This window comes from Salvia splendens, chromosome 12 (assembly GCF_004379255.2).
Source record: "Salvia splendens isolate huo1 chromosome 12, SspV2, whole genome shotgun sequence".
NCBI lineage: Eukaryota > Viridiplantae > Streptophyta > Magnoliopsida > Lamiales > Lamiaceae > Salvia > Salvia splendens.
Window position 1 is genome coordinate 25,608,625 of NC_056043.1, and position 6,000 is coordinate 25,614,624.

The 6,000-nt window shown below is 41.5% G+C and overlaps 1 pseudogene; it reads left to right on the forward strand.

Annotated features, from left to right (window-relative positions):
- Positions 1-2,261: 2,261 nt before the first annotated feature.
- On the forward strand, positions 2,262-4,094 carry LOC121757189 (annotated as a pseudogene).
- Positions 4,095-6,000: the final 1,906 nt, after the last annotated feature.

The window sequence follows — 6,000 nt, forward strand, 5'->3', positions numbered from 1 at the left end:
TCAATATTTCATCATTCAGATACAACTGTGTCTGGATTGTTAAGACGATCTTAAACAGAGTACACATATTGTTCGGAGTTTATCATATACAACCGCACAAGCATAAACAAGCATACTACGTAAAATGCATTGGCCCTATACGACAAAAGACTAGCAAACGTCGACCCCCACTTTTATAGCATCCCTTCAGTGTCCAGAAGATCTAGCACGAAGGCCGGACAAGGAAACTCATCCAGACTCCGAAAAAGATCCATAAGCTCGGGCTCCTTAACAAGCATTTTTGCTGCATAAAATTGTTGCTTTATGGTGAGGCCGACCATACCTTTCACTTGATTGAACAACTCCGTTCTCTTCGTGCTAAGATCGAACTCATAGCCAATTCGACTCGAGATTTCCTTCAACCGATCATTCGTGTCTCCGTGGATGCGAGTCATCAAAGTAAGGACACTATCAATCTTGTCCACCTTGTCCATCGAATCAACAACCTTCCTTTTCTTATTCTTTTTGTGCGGCACCTTTGGAGCAGATGCAACAGGTACCGACGTGCTCTCGTCAACCATCTCCGGTATCACACCCTCAGGGAAGACGTGGTCAGGGTAGAGTTCGTCTAAGGTCAGTGGGGAAGACTTATCTGAATCTTCATTCAAAGGCACCTTTGAGCCATAAATTCTGCGAACCGCATCCCCGGTATCCATAGACCGAATTCCCTCCGCACGGTCCTTCCCGAAGATCTCTTTCCAGTCGTTCAACAAGCGCCAAGACTTGTTCCTCATATATTTATCATTGCTGTCTTTCTGCCATACAAATTAAAGAAAAACATTAGTGAAGAAACTGACACAAAACAATGCATAACTCCCCAATAATATATAAAACACAACTTGCACGACATGTGCCCATTGTTCATCATCGATATCTATTTTGTAGTTACCATAGGCATTGAAACCCACGCCACTGCGGTCAAGTATTAATATTAGCGAATAGTAGTTCCTCTTCCAAGTACTGATCTTAGACTTGATGTGAGGGTGAACACATAAGTCGGTCTTTGGGAATTCGCGGCGAAGTGCCTCTCTTGCTCGGGTTAAATATCCTGCACGGAAGCCATTATCCGATTTCCATCTGACTGCAGCCAGCTCTTTCATAGTTGACATAAGGATCTCCTCCTCACGTTGTGTCCATACACGTCTTGACCTGTCGACTGCAATCCCTCTGCCGATATGAAGATCCGGATCAACTGGAAAAAAAGAATGCCCTCCTGTCAATTGTTATGCAAAAACTGATCATACAAGAATGAAGGAAATTTACTAGAGGGATTACCATCTGTCAATGGGTTGTCGTTGGTGTCATTGGCACTCAATTGTTGGGATCCCATGGGAGCTAGCTTCAACTAATGATTAATATATTACAGCAACAACCACAAAAACCCATTGAAGCAATAGATCTCTAATCCAGAAACTGTTATCCAATATATAGTTTTTGCAATAGACTGAAAGAAACGATACTTCATAAATTTCCCAACCAAAAATGACCATAGAACCAACACAAATTAAATATCAGACTGCATTATCTTATACATTCACGCTGGTTCAGGTTATACTAAAACATATATTCGGACACACAAAATTGATGAAGGCAATTTAATTGTAAACACCTAGCAGAAATTTGTTACGGTTGCCTATTTCATTTGTGCATCTGTTCAATTATACATTGATGAAGGCAATTTAAGGTGCTTGAATACATGATAGGCAAACATACCACCGCTAAAAGAAATCGATAACCGGTCGGATTCAACTTCGGTGGAAGAGCTTCCTCCTCCTGGGAATCGTCATAAGCTTCAGTATTGACAAAATAATGAGAAGTTGGTGTTAAATTACGAATTTGAGTGAAATCGAAAATGAGAGGCGCGAACTCTAATTTGGGGACGCGCCAAATAGGGTTTTTTGAGGGCAATTATGGAATTATGAGTAATTAATGAGGCTATTTTTGGGAATGTATAATTGTATCATACATCTCGTTGTGTCGTACCAAACAGATGAATTGCATACATGTGTTTAGTATAGTGACAAACAAACAGCAGTAGGTGATAACTATGCAATTCAGAAAACATAAATATAGTGTTGACTATATGCTAACACATGTTGGTCTAATATGCCAAACAAACGAGCCCTTATTAACGAGCCCTTATTAGTTGGCAAGCACATGCCATCCTAATCTATAAGTACCCTCACAACCCAAACAGAGTAAACCGTCACCATAAGTCCATAACCATGGCTGCCCTTCTCTTCTCACTACTCGCCCTCTTCCTTTCCCACCACCCCTCCACCGTCTCCGCCCGCTGCGGCACCATTGACCAGGGCTCCACCCTACAAGTGCTCCATGTGAACAGCCCCTGCTCCCCATTCAGGCCCAAATCCCTCTCATGGGTAAACTCCGGCCGCACCATCACCCAGAACCCCACCTACATTGTCCGTGTCAATATCGGCACTCCACCTCAGCAGCTGCTTGTGGCACTTGACACGAGCAATGACGCTGCCTGGATCCCATGCACCGGCTGCGTCGGTTGCTCCTCCTCCACCTTCGACCCGGCCAAATCCTCCACCTTCAAACCCCTCCCATGCGGTTCCCCCCAATGCTCCCAGGTAAACTCTTTAATTTCTTGCGTATACTCTCTCTCTCTCTCTCCACGATTTAATGATCATTTTTCTTATTTTAGAACGTTTACGATTTAAAGTGTAGATATAGGGTGCAAAAATAGAAATTCTGAATAATTAACTTTACTATAAACATGTGGATTTCCCTGCTTCTCTTTTTGTTTCCTAAATAAAGCAATGTTGGGATATAGACCAATTAATGGTAGGTGTGCTGGTTGCAATTATTCTTCTTGTCACCCTGTATCCATACCCCTACATGACATAAGATAACACAGATCTTACGTGTGAGTTGGTCTAGCATGATCTTTAATTTTATACGAGTATTCATTTGCCTAAAAATAACATACAGATGTAACACAGATAAATTATTTAACATAAAGGTACAAAATCCAAGGTGCGGCGTGCGGGTTCAACACAACATACGGCAGCTCCTCCATCTCAGCCGGTTTAGTGCAGGACAACATCACCCTAGCTACCGACTCAATCCGCGACTACACCTTTGGGTGTGTGCAGAAAACCACCGGTTCATCGTTCCCGGCCCAAAGATTACTGGGCCTAGGCCGAGGCCCATTATCTCTAATGAACCAAAGCACTAGCCTCTACCAATCCACATTTTCCTACTGCCTGCCTGGGTACAAGTCCACCAACTTCGCCGGGTCACTGAGGCTGGGGCCCCACAGCCAGCCCCTCAGAATCAAAACCACCCCACTCTTGAGAAATCCTAGAAGATCATCTCTGTACTATGTCAATCTCGTCTCAATCAGAGTTGGTGGAAGGATCGTCCACATTCCCCCATCCGCTTTCGCCTTCGACCCCAACACCGGCGCCGGCACCATTTTCGATTCAGGTTGATTTTTGTAGCTACTTAACTCCGATCTGATTGATTGATTTGCTTAATTGAATTAGACAGGCACGGTGTTCACGATCCTGGTGAAGCCGGCTTACGTGGCGGTGAGGGACGAGGTTCGGCGGAGGATGCACGGCGCGGCGGTGTCGTCGCTGGGGGGGTTCGACACGTGCTACGACGGAGCAGCGATCGTCGTGCCGACGATCACGTTCATGTTCACGGGGATGAACGTGACGCTGCCGCAGGAAAACTTCGTCATCCGAAGCAGCGGGGGGAGCATCTCGTGCCTGGCGATGGCGGCGGCGCCGGAGGGATCGGTGAATTCGGGGCTGAACGTGATTGCGAGCTTCCAGCAGCAGAACCACCGGATACTGATCGACGGGCCGAGCTCGAAGCTGGGCGTGGCGCGTGAGGCGTGCACCTAGATTTCTGATTTGTTTTTATTTCCGGTGAAAATTGGAAATTATTCTATTCAATAGAGTACTGAGATTTGTAGTCTTGTTATTTTTTGCCTTTGGGTCACGGGTTTGGTCTGGGTTGCGTTGGTTAATGTGATTGGTGGAGTACTAAATTTTCCTATCTTTCTGCTTCGACAGATACATAAAAAGTCTCTTACGTTTCCATTTGTGACACTGCAGATTTCTAACAAAAAAAATATCGCTAGACAACCCTAACCTTAAACATAATCACATATCGTATTTTTTCTGACTATATTACCCTTAAGCCCTAAAAGAGCATTCCGGTCATTTTAGTGAACATTCTGACAGTGGCGGCCTGCTGCATGCTGCGACTTCTACTGTTCCTGACACAAGTGATGGTTGGGTTGGCGATTGGACATATTGTGTTCACATCATATTTTAATATGTTTCTGTAAAAGTATTTGATGTGTTTTGCAAAAATGAAATGAAGTGGAGTATTTTTCAATTCTGATGTCTCCTTGCTTAAAAAAATTGTGGAAAAACATTATGTTTAATAATGTTTGCAATTGTCCTATAAATAAATATTTAGGTATACATATAATGTTTTGTTGATATTGTGCATACATGTCTTGAATTAATTATGTGATTAAGTATGTGTTGATTAAGATTCTAAATATGAAAATTAAAATGAATATATAAACTCACATTTTGGTTCATCAAATCATATACCACATTTAATCCAAATTAAAATATATCAGTATATGGTACAACCACAACTAATACTTAGATTTAATATAATTTTTTCGGCTGATTTTGAAGTAGCAAGAATAATCAATGGCAGTGGCAAATGATGGTGGAGAAACGCCGGCTGACCAATGGCACAACAGAACGCAGATTCCGATTCTTATGGAGGGCTATTTCGGTAATTCATATCATTTCTCCCGAGACTACAATTACACGAAACTAAACAAACTGATTTTTCTTTAACTGAATCGCCACAAAGCGAAGAGACCAACATTTCAAGGGAAGAAACCCACAGCTCCGTTGTATACCATTCCAGGGAGAGAGAATGTTGCCGCGACCCCCCGCACATCTACATCGGACCGCCGTATCCAAAATATTATACCGTTGGGTTTAAAAAAAATTTTAAGATTGAATCTTATAAAAATTATTCAGCTATATAGATAGGATTCATTATTTAATTTCAATAAAATGTCACATAATAGGAATACTGATTGACTTAGGAGTATTGTTTTTCCATTTATAAAAAATTAATAATTAATTTCATTAATCCAAAATCTGAAAATAAGGTAATTGCTCTACAATTCTCTTAACTCGACACAAAAAGGGTGATTTGACAAAAGTGTCTGGCTAATGTCTGCAAGTCTGGTAGGTATGTGCAGAGTAGGCCTGCAAGTTGCAGTAATATGACTGAAATGCCCTTCAAGGCATTTGGGTATTTTGGTCCGAAAATTGGCTACAAATACAAGATATGTGATTATGTTTAAGGTTAGAGTCTTGTGGCGATATTTTTTTTTGTTAGGAGTCTGCAGTATCACAAATGGAAACATCAGAGACTTTTTACGTAGTTCACTCTTCCGCTTTTAGATAGTCAATAATCAGCACCTAAATTTCAGCCAAATGTTAGCCACAATCTCTGCTTCTTTAGTCACAAAACATTTTCTGAGATTGAGAGTAACAACTTACTCTCCCCATTCCCTCATAGTTGAAGCGAAATTTTTTAACACGGAGTTTAAAATATAGATGTTGGGTGTGTTAAATAAAAAGATAAAAAAGAAAGAGAGAGAAAAAAAAGTAGAGAGGATAAAGTAGAAAGTGGATAAAGTAGAGAAAATAATGTAAAGGAGGGTAAAGTAAGAAAGAGAAAAAAGTTACTACTTCTATTCCAAAGTAGTAGAGTCATTTTGATACGTTCCATAGGAGTTGAGTAATTTCCCTTTTTAGTAAGAGCATTCCCAGCCCTGACCCACTTTTATTCATTTTTTACTCTCTGCTCTTCCACAAGAGCACAACATCCACATTTTCGCAAGAGCATGCTCAAAGGTCCCACCATTCTATTATTTAA